Source organism: Pelophylax lessonae, assembly GCF_965119305.1.
Source record: "Pelophylax lessonae genome assembly, contig: HAP1_SCAFFOLD_227, whole genome shotgun sequence".
Lineage (NCBI taxonomy): Eukaryota > Metazoa > Chordata > Amphibia > Anura > Ranidae > Pelophylax > Pelophylax lessonae.
In genome coordinates, this window is record NW_028120103.1 from 300,319 (window position 1) to 320,284 (window position 19,966).

Below are 19,966 nucleotides of genomic sequence, written 5' to 3' on the forward strand. Positions count from 1 at the left end.
TTCCACAGCGTTGCCATCTCTCTTGTGGGCAGCTGAAGCCGGCGCGATCCTCTTCTGCGTCTTCTTTCGCATCCTGTTCTCCCAGAATGCGCCTGCACCGGCCCTTCTCGTCACTTCCGGTGCGGCGCCGCATTCCTCCACAGCTTCTGGGCATGCCCAGAAGCTGTTTAGCAGGGAATGCGGCGTCGCCCCGGAAGTGACGAGCGGGGCCGGTGCCGTCGCATTGATTCCTGGGAGCGATGACGTTCAGCTCCCAGGAATCATTGCAAGCCAGGAAGAGCCGCGGCGCAGAGGGAGGAAGTGAAGAATAGGTGAGTATATTCGATCTACAATTACAAGGTGAGTACAAAAAAAAAAAAAAACCTAACTATCCAATTCTGTTTCAGGTGAAGGAGAACAAGCAGTCGGGCACAAAAAAAAAAAGATCGATTTTGTGCCCAGAACTCCGCTTTAAAATACATCTATGATAACAATTATAGACCCTTCATTTCTTTGTAAGTGGGCAAACTTACAAAGTCTGCAGGGGATCAAATACTTTTCCCCACTGTATCCAACCTAAAATAATCTGTGAAAGAAATTGTGCTCACCCACCTTGTACATCAATCAAAGGTTGCTTTTTTAGGGGGCGTGGCTGCCAGCGCGGAAGATCAGGCCTCTGCGGCCTTCAGCCCCACTCACGGAGATCCCTTTGCAGCCTACCCTTCGGGGGGGAACCCTATCTCGGAATCCTCCATGAAAAATATGCTGTACTCCCTACGAGCATCTATGCAAGCTGATATGCAGCAGCAAACCAAGCAGATCACTAAAGAAATCTCCTCCCTGGGCTCCAGGATAGACTTGGTGGAACGAACTGTTAATACCCATGCTGAATCCATCAATGTGGTTATAGACAGGACGATAATCATCCGCTTACATCTCTGTCCATTCAGGAAGTAGACCTAAATGGACAAACAGCCTGTTTTTGCATTAGTTGTTGGGAGCCGGCAACCAGTGACTCATCCCTGCTATCGTGGAGAAGTCACTGTTTGTTAGGAGATGCCACCAACCAGCATCTTAACAACCAAAGCAAAAATGGACTGTTGGTCAATTTTACATCCATTTTGGTCCGCTTATGTTTTTTAAACAGAACAAAAATAGAGACTTTTTTTTTTTTTTAAAACAAAACAAGGACTTTGAATGAACGCAGATGTAAACGGATGATTACCTGTTTGCCCATAGGAATGCATTGCTGTCGGTTCTTTCATCTGTCAACGGATAAATGAAGAATGGACAGACAGAAATCCCATGTGAAAGAATCCTAAGGAATATGCTTCTGTTTTACTGTCAGTCAAAACTGGCTTATTGGTTAATGGGTTTTTGCTTTGTTTTGGCTGAATGAGTTCAATTTTTACAATCAGTGATACAATGGTTGATATCCTTGCTATATCTAATGAGACATTTTATTTTAGGTGTTGCATTTAATGAACCAAATTAATTTTCCAGCTCCTTTCATGAAGTCAGCAAAATGGGTCCTGCCAGCGTGGGCACATGTACTGTTCTGAAATGTCACTGCTCTGGATATTTTTTTAAGAATTCATTATGTAAGCTTTATTTTTTGTGCTCAGTAAGCTGATATTTTTTATTTTTTTTTTGTACCGAACAGGTTTGATATTTGTTTGATGAAAGAAGGGAGAATGAAGGGGCAAGCTTTTATTGGCTTTCCCAATGAAGATGCAGCAGCAAAAGCCTTAAAACATGTCCATGGATATATTCTTTTTGACAAGCCCTTGGTCATTGTATCCTTTTTGTATGCAGGATTAGATGTATGCCTTCATCACTGATTCAGTGGAGATGAGACCTAAAGCTCTTGTTTCGCGTACTTGTCTGCTGAAGAAAACAAAATGTACAGTATCTCACAAAAGTGAGTACACCCCTCACATTTTTGAAAATTTTTATTCTATCTTTTCATGTGACAACACTGAAGAAATTACACTTTGCTACAATATAAAGTAGTGAGTGTACAGCTTGTACAACAGTGTAAATTTGCTTCCCCTCAAAATAACTCAACACACAGCCATTAATGTCTCTAAACCGCTGGCAACAAAAGTGAGTACACCCCTAAGTGAAAATGTCCACATTGGGCCCAATTAGTCATTTTCCCTCCCTGGTGTCATGTGACTCGTTAGTGTTACAAGGTCTCAGGTGTTAATGGGGAGCAGGTGTGTTAAATTTGGTGTTATCGCTCTCACTCTCTCATACTGGTCACTGGAAGTTCAACATGGCACCTCATGGCAAAGAACTCAGAGGACCCGAAAAAAGAATTGTTGCTCTACATAAAGATGGCCTAGGCTATAAGAAGATTACCAAGACCCGGAAACCGAGCTGCAGCATGGTGGCCAAGACAATACAGCGGTTAAACAGGTCAGGTTCCACTCAGAACAGGCCTCGCCATGGTCGATCAAAGGAGTTGAGTGCACGTGCTCCGCATCCTATCCAGAGGTTGTCTTTAGGAAATAGACATATGAGTGCTGTCAGCATTGCTGCAGAGGTTGAAGGGGTGGGGGGTTTAGCCTGTCAGTGCTCAGACCATACGCTGCACACTGCATTAAGTTGGTCTGCATGGCTGTCATCCCAGAAGGAAGCCTTTTCTAAAGATGTTGCAAAGAAAGCTTGCAGTTTGCTGAAGACAAGCAGACTAAGGACATGGATTATCGGAACCATGTCCTGTGGTCTAATGAGACCAAGATAAACTTATTTGGTTCAGATGGTGTCAAGCGTGTGTGGCGGCAAGCAGGTGAGGAGTACAAAGACAAGTGTGTCGTGCCTACAGTTAAGCATAGTGGTGGGAGTTTAATGGTCTGGGGCTGCATGAGTGCTGCAGGAACTGGGAGCGACAGTTTATTGACAGAACTATGAATGCCAGCATGTACTGTGACATACTGAAGCAGAGTATGATCCCCTCCCTTCAGAGACTGGGCCGCAGGGCAGTTTTCCAACATAACGACCCCAAACACTCGTCCAAGACAACCACTGGCTTGATAAAGAAGCTGAGGGTAAAGGTGATGGACTGGCCAAGCATGTCTCCAGACCTAAACCCTATTGAGCATCTGTGGGGCATCCTCAAACAGAAGGTGGAGGAGCGCAAGGTCTCTAACATCCACCAACTTCGTGATGTCGTCATGGAGGAGTGGAAAAGGACTCCAGTGGCAACCTGTGAAGCTCTGCTAAACTCCATGCTCAAGAGGGTTAAGACAGTGCTGGAAAATAATGGTGGCCACACAAAATATTGACACTTTGGGCCCAATTTGAACTTTTTCACTTAGGGGTGTACTCACTTTTGTTGACAGTAGTTTAGACCTTAGTGGCTGTGAGTTGAGTTATTTTGAGAGGACAGCAAATTTACACTGTTATACAAGCTGTACACTCACTACTTTACATTGTAGCAAAGTGTCATTTCTTCAGTGTTGTCACATGAAAAAATATAATAAAATATTTACAGAAATGTGAGGGGTGTACTCAGTTTTGTGAGATACTGTACCAGTTGCTCTCATTTTGTGATATTAATTTCTGTTGTATATGATAGTCAAATTGCAGCCTTTTATTTTATCATATATTCAAGTGAAGGATATGTGAGTTTAATTAGGCTAAATTTGATAATGCACAGTGCACAAGCAGTTGAATAATAGTGTAGAATCTTTAATTTCTTTTTTAAAGATGCAGATGTAAGTATTGTACTGGTATTTGCTTTAACGCACTGGATTCCATCATCTGCAGAATTTACTACTTTGTGTGGATTATGTTAACCACCTTTTGTCTTATTAGGGCCCTTTTCAGATGGGCGTTCCATGTCCGTATATCATCCTATTTTTTTGCGGATGATATACGGACATAATGTATGTCAATGGCATTGCGGATGTCAGCAGATGACCATCCGCTGACATCTGATTTTTGTCCTTTCAGTTCTGTTCCGTTTTTTGGAACGGAACAGAACCCTATTTTTGTTCCGTTTTAAAAAACGGAACGTATGCAAAATTGGATGTCAGCGGTGCCCATAGACATACATTATGTCCGTGTATCATCCGCAAACGGATGGGATGATATGCGGACATACGGAGTGGATGACACAAGTGTCATCCGCTCCATGAAAAAAAAAAGTGCCGGAGCGGATCGCAATGCGGTCCGCTCCGTGTGAAAGAGCCCTTACTGTATATTGACAGCTGAATGGGAACACCACCAATGCAGGTGGACATAACTGTACGTTTTCCTGCATCGGACTTTCGTGCACACTCTAGAGCACACAGCAGCAATATCTGTGATTCCAGCAATCACAGTGTACTAAAAAAAAAATCCAGACCACCTCACCAGAGCACTGCAGTCTTGCTATGGTAAGACACAACTCATGAAAGTCTCATAGGCAAAATCCTTTTTGGCTCTTAGGAGTTCAGTTTTTGTCTCAGCATATGTGGCCCTTGTTTTCCCCTTTTTGCATTTATGGTAACACTGCACTGCTCTGGTGACAGTATGCAAAAATAAAAAAAAAAAATGTTTTTTTATTTTTTTTATTGTCACCAGTCTGTGTTCCTGATCGCTGCCACACCAGATAAGGTCTCTGATCGTCACTTCACCATTTACAGTGTCCCTGATAATTATTAGATGCATAATTTATGCCCCTAGATAGCCTAAAGGTGCTTTGTGTAAAAAAAAATAAAAATAAAAAATGTAATTTTCTATTACTGCATTTCCCACAAAACGTGTGGTAACAAATTACATTTTAACCACTTCAGCCCTGGAAGGTTTTATCTCCTTAATGACCAGGCCATTTTTTGCGATTTGGCACTGCGTTACCTTAACGGACAATTACGCCGTCGCGCAACACTGTATCCAAATAAAATTGATGTATTTTTTTTCCCCACAAATAGTTTTATTTTGGTGGCATTTAACCACTTGCCGACCGTTCGCTGTAATATTACTGCGGCAGGGCGGCTCGGCTGCGTCCAGTCACGTACAGTGCATTGCGAAAGTATTCGGCCCTCTTGAACTTTTCGACCTTTTGCCACATTTCAGGCTTCAAACATAAAGATATAAAACTGTAATTTTTTGTGAAGAATCAACAAGTGGGACACAATCATGAAGTGGAACTAAATTTATTGGATATTTCAAACTTTTTTAACAAATAAAAAACTGAAAAATTGGGCGTGCAAAATTATTCAGCCCCTTTACTTTCAGTGCAGCAAACTCTCTCCAGAAGTTCAGTGAGGATCTCTGAATAATCCAATGTTGACCTAAATGACTAATGATGATAAATAGAATCCACCTGTGTGTAATCAAGTCTCTGTATAAATGCACCTGCACTGTGATAGTCTTAGAGGTCCGTTTAAAGCGCAGAGAGCATCATGAAGAACAAGGAACACACCAGGCAGGTCCGAGATTTTTTTTTTTTTTTTAAACTTATTGCTCTTTTTTTGTTTATAGCGCAAAATCTAAAAACCGCAGAGGTGATCAAATACCACCAAAAGAAAGCTCTATTTGTGAGAATAAAAAAAGGACATCAGTTGTATTTGGGTACAGTGTGCAATTTTCCATTAAAGTAACGCAGTGCCGAATCGCAAAAAATGGCCTGGTCATTAAGGGGGTAAAATTTTCCAGGGCTGAAGTGGTTAATCACCTGTGCGATTTTTATTTTTTGCGCTATAAACAAAAAAAAGAGAAACAATTCTGAAAAAAAATCAATATTTTTCACATTCTGCTATATAATATTGCCAGTAAAAACAAATGTAAATATCTAATATTTTCATCATTTTAGGCCAATTTGTATTCTGCTACTTATTTTTGGTAATAAAAATCCCGATAAGCGTATTTTGATTTGTTTGCGCAAAAGTTATTGCGTCTACAAACTAGGGGAAAGATTTTCGTCATTTTTATTTTATTTTTTTTACTAGTAATGGTGGCGATCATCAATTAGCAGGCTGTGACATTGCGGCAGACAGATTGGACCCCTAACTGACATTTTTGGGGGGACCAGTGATATTACTACAGTAATCAGTGTTAAAATTCGGCGCTGTTACTGTAATAACGACACTGGCAGGGAAGGGGTTAACTCAGGGGCGATCAAAGGGTTCAGTGTATACCTAGGGGCTTTTCTAACTGTGAGGGGGATGGGCTTGTGAAATCAACACCGAGACCTGTGATCCTAAATAGGAGGGTCACAGGCGCTGTGTGCCGATTCCGGAGATAACAACGGTCTACTGTGTTTACAACAGCAGACCGTCGCTCTCTCTCCACGTGGAGCGATCGCGGGTGCCAGGCGGGAATTGTGGCCGCTGGCCCCATGAGTCAGCTTCCCTGCTGGCTAATGGGGGAGCGAGCGTGCGCCCCCACCCCCAGGGGCGCTCCCGCAAACCGCCGTACTGGTACAGCGGTTCCCACAGCAAGGCTAGCCTGCAACGAGTGGTCGGCAAGTAGTTAAAGACTAACTATACCTTTTAAATACCTTGGAGTGTTTGTTTGCCAAAATGGGGTCTTTTTTGTGGCTGTTTCAATTTTCCTGATGCTCCAGAGCCTCCAAAAATGCGATAGGTACTCAGCAAATTTGATGCGTAATTTATGCCCCTAGGATGCCCAAAGGTGCTCCTTGGATCATGGGCCCCTTTATGTGGCTAGGCTGTGAAAAAGTCTCACAATGTTGTATCCCGATGCTCAGGAGGCATGGCAGAATGTGTTTTGGGGTGTAATTTATGCTGTGTAGGAAAAATTGTTAAAATGACAACTTTGTACATAAAAAGAAAAACACCCCACAAAAAATACATTTTAATTAATTTCCTATTTTTCCAGAAAATTGTGACAAAAAAAGTATAACTTCAAAAAACTCACTATGCCTCTTATTTGACAGCACTCAAAAATGGCCTTGACTTGAAGGGGGTGAAAATATTTGGTCTAGAAGTGGTTAAAGGGACAGTATACCTGAGGCTGCATTCACATGTCAGCGTATGGATCGCGGGCAGAATCGCCGCGATTCCGCCCGCGATCCGGAGATTATTGCAAATCGCGGGACGCCTGTGCGTTGCCCGTGATTTGCAATAGCACCCCAAACGCTGAGCGATGTTGCCACGATTTCCGCCTGCCGAATCGCGGTAACATCGCGCAAAAAAAAATCGTGGGACGCATTACACCCAAAAAAGTACAAGAGCTTCTTTGGAGCGTATTGCGTCCTGCGATTTTTTTTGCGCGATGTTACCGCGATTTGGCAGGCGGAAATCGCGGCAACATCGCTTAGCGTTTAGGGTGCTATTGCAAATCACGGGCAACGCACAGGCGTCCCGCGATTTGCAATAATCTCCGGATCGCGGGCGGAATCACATCGATTCTGCCCGCGATCCATATGCTGACATGTGAATGCAGCCTGAATTGCCCCTTTATTTACACAATATTTATTCTGTAGCCATAAAAACATAATGGGACTTGATGGGCTGCATGCTTCATCCAGCTAATTTGTAAATAGTGAAACCAGGCTTGAGATGATGATTTTAATGTGGGCTCACTTCTGCTGCAGAGGCAGGGTTTTTTTTTTTCTGGCCCTGTGTTGCATGTGTGAGTGAGCATGCAGAAGATGTCTGTTATATAATTAATTAATTTTTTTTTTTTTTTTCAACGGTCATGTAACTCTTTCTTTGACATTCCATTTATGTATTTGGTCACAAAAATTGAGAATGCATGTAAACACTGTTCTTATGTTTTTATGAGTGACCTTAACTGAGCAACAGCAGTTTGCACGATCGGCTCGTCCCAAGCCTAATGCTAATAAATTGCCAGCCAAAAGATAGCAGCCAAGGTAAGTTATACAACAGGCACCATCAGGGCAAAATCTCAGGGACTCTTGGAACAAGTCCTATTGACTGTTTGTTCAGAGAGATAATCAATTTTGAGAGCAACTTTGTTATAAAAGAACATTTATTTACTCAGTCATATCTGTTTTATAGCAGGGTATCTAGCTGTCATTCGTGTTTTTTTATTTTTTTTTTAAGCCAGGTTTGCTTTTAATGTAAAAATAATCTGTGGTCCAGTGTATAGCAAACAAAGCCAAGGTACATAACCGTACATCCACAGTTACATCACTGATGAAAACAAGGTAAAAAAAAAGTGAGGATTCCATTGTCAAGAAAGGCATATAGTGTACAATCATTTTAGAAAAGATCCAGGAAATTACAGTAAGGTTCATAAGAACAGCCACGGCTGCCAAATCTTATCGATTTTCTAAGGACAATTCCTACTGAGGTAGGTTAATTTGGACATTGATAATGCCTTATCCAGTGCAGATTCCCATGAGGCAAGGAAAGTGGGTAGAGGGGGAAATCCAATTACGAAGGATTTCATTTTTAGCATAAAACAATAGGTATGAGATCAAGAGTTTTGTGTATCTAGGCCGCTGCTCATCCTCATGAATACTAAGTAAGGCCAGTTTAGGAGTCATCGGAAAGGGACAGCTGTAGACGGATATTGATAAGATCAAATACATCCGTCCAGAACCGGGCCACCCTTGGACAAGTCCAGAACATGTGGAAGAAAGAGCCGTCTGAAGAATGACAACGGGGACAATCTGGAGATCTAGATGGGTAGATTTGATGTAGACTTTAAGGCGTATAGTACACCTTATGTAGAAATTTTAGTTTGGAGCAACTTATCCCTAGATAAAATGATCAGTTTAGAGTTGCTTTCAAAGCATTCCTCCCATGTCTCTGTCTAAAGCAGGAATATCCATACTCCAACGTTCCCAGAGTTTCCCTATCTTTGGAGAATCTACACTTAGTAGGGTTGAATACAGTTTAATAAGCTCCTCCTGTGCAAGAAGGTCTTCAACTTGGTCTGTTGCCAAAGAAGGTTGGTTTAGAGAACTGAGATCGAGCTGCATGACACAATTGCCAGTATCCGAAAAGCATCCAGCTAAGCATACTATATTGGTGTGACAGATCAGCGAAAGACAACAGGGTACCACTCGGCATAACATCTCTGAGCGTCTTAACACCAAATCGGACCCAGATTTGTGGGTCCGGAATTGATCTAAAGTATCACAGCAAAGGATTCCCCCGTAGCGGAGTATAGGGAGACCACTGATTAGGACGTAGGAAGCGTTTCCTGGCCGTCATCCAAACTCTATGTGTTGGAAGTGTAAGAAAGTCATAAGCGCTATGTCCACGATATACTAAGTTCGCTCTGTCTGTTAGTGAGCCCAGTGTAGCTGCTTCCAGACAGACTATTGTATTAGCAAGCCAGCCCTCCACATCTGACCGGTAGCTGAAGCTTGGATTTAGCTAAGCAGGGTGCAGCTCCATGCCATAGAAAGGAGCACATGCAGCGATCTATCTCCTTAATGAAGGTCCCCTTATTCAATTTGGGCAATTCCTAAAGATGTAAATAAATTTGGGTAGGAAGAGCATTTTGACCACATTAATACGCCCCATAAGATTTAACAAAAAGGAGGTCCAGGACGTGCATTTTTCTTTTAAGTGCTGTAAAAGAGGCGAGAGGTTTAACTGAAAGAAATTGCTGAGATTACTCTGGACCCTAATTCCTAGATATTTGAACTCGTTTGTCCAAAGCAAAGAGTCCCTAGCACCAGAGTCCAAGGGGAAAGGTACCGATTTATTCCAATTGATCCTTATTCTCGAATACTTCCCATACTCATTGAAGACCGCAAGGGCCGCCCACAGGGAGGAGTGTGCATCACGTAGATACAGTAAAGTATCATCAGTGTACAGTGAAATTTTCTTCTCCAAGGGGCCAAACCGCCATCGCTCAACAAGCCAGGAACTACGTATTAATAAAGCCAAAGGCTCAAGGGCCAGGGCAAAGAGACTCAGAGGGGACACCCTTGGCGGGTCCCCGGTTCCAAGAATAACATCTCCGAGACCCTATTATTATTGCGTACCATGGCCTGAGGGGTGGGATACAACATACCTAGCAATTGAAGGAACCGAGACCCAAAACCAAACCTCTGTAATACCTCCCATAGAAAAGGCCATTCAACAGAATCAAAGGCCTTCTCTGCATCTATGGAGGCCACTACTCTTGTGCCTGCATTGTCATGAGGGGTGGTTAGATTAAGAAGAGGCGTCAAATATTATCAGTGCCCTTCTCTGGCATGAACCCAGTTTGGTCAACATGGATTAGTTCTTCAATTACTTTTGTGAGACGGGGGCCCATTATTTTGCCATTAACTTTGCGTCCGCATTAAGCAGTGAGATCGGCCTGTAGGAGGCACAATCCTCAGGGTCTTTACCGGATTTAGTCACCAACACAATAGGTGTCTCTGACACAGATGCCGGCGGACAGTTCTGGAAGGTAAACTGTTTAAGGAGGGCAGTGAGTCTAGGTGCCAACAGCTCTTCATAACGGGAGTAAAATTCAATGGGAATCCCATCAGGACTGAGGCTTTACCTAACTGCATCTGGTTAAGAGCAATCTGGACCTCCTCAAGAGTGATATCTTTGTCCAAATGTTCCAGAGTCTCTGAGTCAAGGGAGGGTAAGGTGATTACATTTAGGTGCAAAGCTCAGAGCCCTAGTGGAATATAAAGAGGTGTAAAAGCTTGAGAATCGCTGATTAATGGCCTCCGGCGCCGTAAACCGCCCATCAGAACCCCTTATCCTCCCGAGCCAGCCATGCTAATAGTCTGCTATTTTTATCTCCAAATTCCAAAACTCTTTGGGCTGTAGTGAGAAGTGATTTTTGTGTCATTTCAACTCTGAGAAGGGAAACTTCCTGTAGGACATGCCTCCATACGTCATAACCAGCTTGATCAGGGCTCAACACATAAATTGTCTCCGCCTGGCAGAGGTTCTTTTCTAGATGCTCCAGATTGTGCCCATACTCCTTCTTAGCTGCTAAAACGCAACATATATATTCACCTCCTAGCCAAGATTTAAAGGTGTCCCAAACAATGAGGGAGTCAGCAGTGTCTTCGTTTGCTACCCAGAAATTGCACAGAGCCTCAGGAATAGTCCCCTGTACAGTAGAGTCTGAGAGCCAGAACCTGAACAGCCTCCACATACCCCAACCACCCGGAGCAGCCAACTGTAACCTCGCTAAAAGTGGGGCATGATCAGATATCCCCCTGGGGAGGATTTCCGCTGAGAGCACCCATTGTAATGCTAATGGGGAGGCGTAACACAAATCGATACGGAACATGTACGATATGTTGCAGAGTGACATGTAAATTCCCTATCTGACAGGGGGAATTTGCACCACACATCACTAAGGGAGAAAGAGATAGTCAGCCTCCAGGCAGCAGAGGGATCGAACCTGTCCATGTCCCTAGTAGGTGTTAAGTTAGTCACCTGCGACTAGCACATTAGAAACCCCATATTGTATCACGTGTTGCATTATAAAATATAGTAAGGTAGTATCCACCTGGGGTGGAAGTTAGACCCACAATGCCAAATTCAACATCAAGTATTGAGGCATGGAGTATTACAAATCTGCCCCCCGGATCAGTTTGAACTCCCATAGGGTGAAACTGTAGAGATCTATGGACAAGGACGCTCACCCCCCCCTAGCATAAGTGGAATAGGTGGCATAATAGTGCTCACTCACCCAAGCTTTCTTGAGATTCAGTATACGGGAGCCTAGTAAATGTGTCTCTTGAAGAATGCAGAGGTGGGGTTTCAATTTATTGAGGTATTTGAACAGTAGAGATCTCTTCACAGTCGAAATAAGACCAGGGACATTCCATGATAGAAGTGAAATGTTCTCTATAGAATAGGAGGGAAATATGAGATGGAAGGATGATTCATAGGAGCAGATCACCGACCAGTAAGACGCCTAGTGGAGGATGTATTACCACACACAATACAAGCAGCAGATACTACAAAAGGTGAAGCAATCCATATAAAACTAAAACTAAAACTAAAATAACCAAAAACCATAGAAAAAAACATAACCTGGTCGACAACTGTCAACCTCCCTGTAACGGATCTTTGTACCCCAGGTGGGCACATCCGCCGGATCTGTGTCTCCTGTCCTCCAAACGCACCCACAGCCTGCGGAGAAGCCATATCCAGCCCTTAACCCCTCAATCACGAGACAATCCACACAGGTGTTGAGGGTTAAACATGCAGAGCTTAAACTGTTTATTACATTCCAAGACAACAGTTTTACATACAGTTAGGGAAACTCCCCTTAGCCTTTCCACAGAAGGGGGGGAAGGGAACCAACCAATGAGAACTGAACATTTGTACATTTGAAACATGCAGCCTTAATACACACCCCCTGCGGAGAGATGTCTCCAACTCAGACCATTGTCTGCCATGAATCCACACACTTAGACACAGAAACAGGAGGGGGGGGGGGGGGATGGGTTGTAACATTACATTACATTAACTCAATGCCATGAGTCAGTTGTTCAGAGGATGAATAAAGGGAAAATAAAATGCAATGTCCCAAACTCATAAGAAAATGACACAAAGGGGTTTACAATCCAGGGACAGGGTGATCCGTCACCCATAGTGACGGCTAGGACCGTCACATCTCTTCCCCCCAAAGGTAGACTAATCCAGGTACTAGACCTCCAACTGGTCTGTGCCTGAATTAGTCGGGTAACAAATCCCAAAGAGTCAATGTCTGTTTGCCTGGATAATTCGTCAGCGTTGCCGTTTTGCTTCCCAGGGCAGTAGTGGATGGTAAAGTCAAAAGGCTGCAGCGCCAAACTCCAGTATCTTCTGGCCCATAGTCTGTCGGTAGGAGGCTTGCGCACAGTCCCCTCCAAATCACACAGTGACAGTGGGTTCTGTCACATTTCTCCCCTTTTAAAAACAGACTAACGAGGTTCCTGACCCTCAAATGGTCTGGACCTGTGTTAGTCACAAACTTCCACCCCAGGCAACCAGGAAAACTAAAAGAACGACTCTGGCGCTGGGGAGCAACACCGCACATAGGGTCTCCCATGAATAAAAACAGCCGCTGCAGAGTGGGAACAGCTGTCTGCACTCCTCTGATCCAGGGCAGGGTTGCAGATATTGGGGGGAGCTGAATAATTCTCTGTCCTGATGCCAGCGCTTCCGCTGGTAGGGAATGTAGGCTGGTAGGGCTATGCATTTGGGGAGAAAAAGGTACTTGCTTTTCTCCTGGTGTAGTTACGAGCCGCTGGGAAGGTATCTTGCAGGGACTGTCTCCCGGATTCTTCATCTCTGGTTCTGATGCTGGGCAGAGACCATCAGCGCTCTGTCCTGTAGCCAGCGCTTCTGCTGGGGGGATGAACATTGGGGTAGTGTCCAATTGCTGGGCAGGGAGAATTGCTTCCTCTACTCCCGGTGGGGATATCTGCTGTTGGGAAAACAGCTCACGCAGATCCTCTCTCAGACTCTCCGGATCCAACTCTTTTTCTGATGCTGGGCAGATGCCAGGGGCACTCTGCCCTGTAGCCAGCACTTCTGCTGGGGCGATAAACACTGGGGTAGTGTCCAAGTGCTGGGGAAACGGCTCACTGAGGTCACCCCTCGGACTCCCTGGATCTACCTCTGAGGGTGGGCAGAGGCCAGCGGCACTCTGCCCCGTAGCCATCGCTTCTGCTGGGGGGATAACCACTGGGGTAGTGTCCAAGTGCTGGGGAAACGGCTCACTGAGGTCACCCCTCGGACTCCCTGGATCTACCTCTGAGGGTGGGCAGAGGCCAGCGGCACTCTGCCCCGTAGCCAGCACTTCTGCTGGGGGGATAAACACTGGGGTAGTGTCCAAATGTTGGGGAGGGAGAATTGCTTCCTCTACTCCCGGTGGGGGTATCTGCTGTTGGGAAAACAGCTCACGCAGATTCTCTCTGACTCTCCGGATCCAACTCTTTTTCTGATGCTGGGCAGATGCCAGGGGCACTCTGCCCTGTAGCCAATGCTTCTGCTGGGGCACCAGATGAGATACTCTGGACTTGCTGCTGATCACCATTTCCCAGCCTTCCAGCGCCTGCCTCAAGTCCCCCTTCTGAGACCTTCATGCTATCAGCTTGTCTCGCTGCCTGGTGGACCTCCGGTGCGTTCCGGCATTCTAGCGCTCGCAGTGCCCTCTGTATCATCGCTGCTTCTTCCATTGCAGTTGGTACGGGAAAACGCAGGGTCACCCCTGGCCCCATTTGCTTCTCATCTTCGTGACTGTCTGCTATTTCTCTCGGACAGTCCCAGGCAACGGGAGCCATGCCAGGCTGCTGATCACCGTCAAACAGCCGCTTGTAGGCAATCTCGAGCTCCCATTCCTGCTCAACCAGGAACTCCAATTCCTCCAGGTCACACGCCTCGTCGGGGAGGTCCAGCACCTCATCTCGGAAATCCAGAATGTGTTCCAGCCGCCACTCCTCATCGCTCCCAAAGTCTGGGTCTCCGTACATTTTTTGATGGAGCAGCCCCACGCCGCCATAGCCAACGCCTTCTGTTGGGCTGCCATCTGCTGTACCTGGCCACAGTTGAGCCGCGAACCACCGGAGGGCTCTGTAGCTGGCGTCCAGCCTCATTTCCTCCTGGACCAATCTTCCGAGCTCCGTCTTCCCTTCATCTCGCGGTCGTTCCCTCAGGAACACCTCTCGCGCACGGTACTGCTTCCAGTACATCTCTGTGGAGGAGGGGAGGATCTTCCCCTGATGGTGCCGCTCGTGGCTTAGCGCCTCATGCCAGAGTTGCCGGCGGATCACATCCTCCCAGCCGAGCCTGGTGTGCTCTGTCGCTGGTCCCCGATGGTGCTTCCGCATGCCTTGCAGCCTCCTCCCGAACTCCGCTCTCATGCTGGCTGGTCCCGTATCACTCCTCGGCAGCTGCCCAGATCTTGAATCCTGGTCGTGGTTTGGATGTCCTGGACTGCAGGAGACATCCCACCGCTGCCAACCAATGTAACGGATCTTTGTACCCCAGGTGGGCACATCCGCCGAATCTGTGTCTCCTGTCCTCCAAACGCACCCACAGCCTGCGGAGAAGCCATATCCAGACCTTAACCCCTCAATCACGAGACAATCCACACAGGTGTTGAGGGTTAAACATGCAGAGCTTAAACTGTTTATTACATTCCAAGACAACAGTTTTACATACAGTTAGGGAAACTCCCCTTAGCCTTTCCACAGAAGGGGGGGAAGGGAACCAACCAATGAGAACTGAACATTTGGACATTTGAAACATGCAGTCTTAATACACACCCCCTGCGGAGAGATGTCTCCAACTCAGACCATTGTCTGCCATGAATTCACACACTTAGACACAGAAACAGGAGGGGGGGGGGGGATGGGTTGTAACATTACATTACATTAACTCAATGCCATGAGTCAGTTGTTCAGAGGATGAATAAAGGGAAAATAAAATGCAATGTCCCAAACTCATAAGAAAATGACACAAAGGGGTTTACAATCCAGGGACAGGGTGATCCGTCACCCATAGTGACGGCTAGGACCGTCACATCTCTTCCCCCCAAAGGTAGACTAATCCAGGTACTAGACCCCCAACTGGTCTGTGCCTGAATTAGTCGGGTAACAAATCCCAAAGAGTCAATGTCTGTTTGCCTGGATAATTCGTCAGCGTTGCCGTTTTGCTTCCCAGGGCAGTAGTGGACGGTAAAGTCAAAAGGCTGCAGCGCCAAACTCCAGTATCTTCTGGCCCATAGTCTGTCGGTAGGAGGCTTGCGCACAGTCCCCTCCAAATCACACAGTGACAGTGGGTTCTGTCACACTCCCCATCCCCCCACCCCGCAGTGCCCTGAGCCCAAGGCATTGCTTATTCCCATAACTAGGCCCCATAGGAGCCACAACACCAGAGGAGCGCATGAAGCCAAAAAGAAAGAAAGAAAAAAACACATAGATCAGAAAAAAATGTTTTAAAATGCAGAAAGCTTCATGTGCAACCAATAACAGTTACAATTACATTAAAATGAAAAATAGGGTAAGAAAAAGATCCCTTTTTATATAATCTGTGATCCCAAATACGAGATGCTGGAGCAGTACACATACTAAGGATTCACTGAATTACAGTCAAATGGCATGTATGGGCCACATGGCTGAGGTAAACTTGGCACCTACATAGTGCATAAGCCACATGCAAAAAATAAAACCAAGTATTAAGAAAAAATAAAAATAGGTAATAAAAAAACAGAGAATTTAAGTAGGACCTCTAAATCCTAAAGGCAATGAGTATAGCTTAGAGAAGCAAAAGAGACTTCACCACATAGCTGACTTCAATGATGTGGAGGCAGAGTTTCTAGCCAGCTGGCTGCATCCAGGATGTAATCAGGAAACAGCAGCAGCTTAGCATTTTGATGGTGCAGATCCCCGGTGCCTCTGGCTGCCCAAAATGCTTCATCATGATCCCGGAAATGAAGTAGCCTTAACTGGACAGCCCTGATCTTATTAGTTTGCACCGCTTGACACAACATAATAGCCGCCATGACCTCGGTGTGCCCGGCGGTGAGGAGTCGGGCGTCTCCACAGGGTTCGTCTGCAAAGCCATATTGGAATGGGGGCCAAGAAAAGGCCCAGGACTCACTGGCGTGTCGGCTCCCGGTGGGAAATTAAGTTTCTTTCCCCCTCTGCCGAAGCTCCTATAAAGCATACAGAGCTAGAGTAGCGTTGTTGCAGAGCGAAAGGGGGCCCAAATAATTGAAGGATTCAGATTATCTCCAGCAAAGCTCTGAGAAACAGATCTCCTCAGTTGACCATCTTGGACATGCCCCCAGCTGTCGTACTTTTCATTTTAGGTAACACTGAATTCTTCAAAACCCCTCTATTGTGTTTTAAACAGACCCTGTTGCCAGACTATTCATTTCCACAATCAGAACATTTTCTGATAAGATTTTGTGAATTTAACATCCTATGCATGTTATCTACCTGTTACAGGCCCCCTTGTGTAGACATCCAAAAGCCTTGAGAATGCTCCTGGGTGCCACCACCTGGAACATAATGTGGACAGCCCCAGCTGATTCAGAGCTGTTATTCAACTAACACTCTGGTATTCCCTTTCACTTCTCCCCCAACAGCTACATGAACGGTTATCTAGGGAGTTACAGAGGAGCTGGGCCAGCATAGAAAGTAATCAGACACTCCCAGAATGGGAGAGGGCTATGACAGTAACGAGATGTAGCTGTTCTAAGAAATTGTTTCTCTGGCGTAGTCAAACTAGCCAGTAAAAATGCACATTACATAATAAGTAAGCAATTAAAAATACTTAATTTCTCTTTCATTCATTGAAGGACACAGCTTCAGAATCTTATTTACCATTGGGTTATGCTACTCCTACAGGAGTGGGACACTAGGCAGGAAAAAACATTACTTCCTGCTTGGGTGAGTCAGAGGACTGCAATTTAACCCATCTCCACCTTTGGAGGAATACAAGGCAGTTCAACCCCTCCAAGGGCCCTCACCATTGTTGCATGTGTAGACATGCTGTGTTCTCCCAAAACAGTGCCATTAAGTATCCTTCCTGTTACCTGCCTTCCTGTAGGCCCTAAACCTCAGTGCTGAGAGTAGTTTCACTAGCATTTATTTTTGCTGCCTGTCTATAGGCCAGAAGCCCAGTGGCGCAAAATACTCCTGCCATTCTTGTAAAACTTGTATTTTTTGTCTCTGTACTTACCTGCTATTCTTGCTAAAGTCAGAATGACTTCAGACCCGTCTCAACCCCATGAGTCCATTTATTCTCATATCTAGAGATTTTGCCAGAGGAAAATGTGGCAGAATTAATTAATTGAAAAATTAAACAGTGATTATGGTGATCTCTCGCTCTCGTTTCCTTTGCCAACAGGTGCACCAACCCACCCATTCAAGCCTGGTGACAGAATCCTGGTGAAGGCCCCTCCATAAGCTGACGTCGCTAGACTGACCCTACGGACCTCCTGCAATGGTTCAAGCAGTGACCAGAACAGCGGTACTGACAGACGACTCCCCGGTTTGGATCCACGCATCGCGACAGACGGAAGCCCCACCCCTGGACCCCACGACAACTTACCGGAGATTGTGACGAGCACCAGCCGAATCATTGGAGATTGTGACGACGCGCACCAGATGAATTCCAGTTGGATCCAGACAGACGCATTGGTACAATACCAACGGACACCCCTACTCCTGTAAAACTTCCCATTTTTGCAGCAGTGGTACTGTTTACAGCAAGCTCAACACTAGTAGCCACTGTCTGGTTACTGGCAACATGTGCTCACCACCCGGAGAACCTCTCCTCATTTTGCCCTTCCTCACCCCAGGAAAAGAGAGAGACACGAGACATTCATGTCTCCATTTTACAGTTAAAATCAAGCTTATTGGACACAAAGGACAACATATGGATGTTTATTGCTGCCAACATACTGAACTCTTCTGACTTTTGCCTTTCTGATCACTACAATTCTAATGATTTGTTCTCTACCTGCCTGCTAGCTGTTCCTACCCCAGTTAATGTTTTAAAAGTCTATTATAGTGGGGTGTGGGCTGACTCAAGTATAGAAGACACTGATGTATACACTCATCCAAATCTATATGCTTATCGTAGTGACAGATCCTCATATTAACTCACAGAGACAATGGTAGAGGTAGATACAGGGTATGTAACCTCCGCTGAGGTATGTTACAACATGACCTGCAATAGAAGCTATATCCCTATGTGCACACAACCAAGTCACCAGCCTACATACACCTTGGAATATAATGTCACCTGTTTTGTGCTATTCAAGACTCTAAGTGATCCCACCATTATGAATAAGCTGGGATCAAAGGTTGGGTTGAAAGATTGTATTAACATGCCATATCACATTCCATATATATTTCAGTTTATGCCCATCCTGTGATGAAATGTGGGCCCTTGCATTTACATATTAACGAGCTAAGACTGACAACCATTCATCCACCCTGGACAGCAAACAGCTATATTTTGCATTTAGACGACATGTTAAACCACCTCTCCATTCATTCATTTGAACACTTGACAGTTGGACATTTTGCATAAGAGATTGCTGATGCCACCCATAAACAATTGACAATTGCTTACATTAACACATGACAAGCTGAACACAGACAGACCGATACTATAACAAGACACCCCATATTGACACAGATGTATAGGACACAAAATCCTTTTCATGTAACTGTTTCTATGAGTGATGTTGTACTGTTCAATTGACTTACGAATTGTAAACCAGTTTCAAGCAGTTTCTGCCTCCGAAATATCCTTTAAATGGGAGCACGAAACTTGAAATAAACAGTTGTGACTGCACTAAGTTTGAGTGCTGTGTGTCGTCATAACTCCCAGCTGGATGGAGGGTGAATTCATTATCTATTGGGAGGTTAGCAACTGAAAGGCTGTAATATCATCGTGATTGCCTCCTGACGAGAATTGAGCTAACAAGGAGCAAAGAAAAAAATAGAAGTTAAAAAAGATCTCCCTGAAAGAGAAACTGGTGCAGGGCTCGGCAGTCTGTATTATGTCTTCTGTCCAGCATAAAAATAGAGCAGTGAAAACAGTTTTGCTGTTCTTCTCCTTAAAGATGACCATGAAAATGCTGTTTGGGCATTCAGAGTGTATCCTTTCATGTTGTATCCTTTTTAATATATGTAATTCCCAGCTAGATTAAAGAAGTAAGCTTCCTTATGATTTTATTTACTTCTAATCATATTTCTGTTACATTTTAATGCTTCATAGTGATGTTTCTATACTTGAGTCTCATTCACAAAATTTTCCCCTTATACATTAAACTGTAAACATTATATAAAAAGCAGGCATTACTGGAAGGCTTTTTCTTGCACAATTATAGCATAACGTTCTGCTAGATTTATATTGCCACACTGAAGAGCCTTTCCAAACCGCTTGCTTGAAAGACACCGGATTCCACACTTCAAATCACCAGGTGGTATCATAAAAGCCTTTGGGTCCCCGTTACCGGCAGTCCTCTTGTATTGCACAGGTCAGCTGCCACTGTTCCAGATTTTATCTATAGCAGGACTTAAAATATTATTGTATATCAATTCAAATATAAAATTATTCTCAACATTTGGGTG

General features: G+C 44.9%; 1 long non-coding RNA gene across 1 annotated transcript; it reads left to right on the forward strand.

The window, feature by feature from the left end:
- The first annotated feature begins 1,636 nt into the window (after nt 1-1,636).
- On the forward strand, nt 1,637-19,677 carry LOC309543571. The gene is made up of 3 exons (XR_014224797.1): nt 1,637-1,775; nt 7,740-7,807; nt 19,456-19,677. It is a non-coding gene; the product is annotated as an uncharacterized lncRNA (long non-coding RNA).
- Nucleotides 19,678-19,966: the final 289 nt, after the last annotated feature.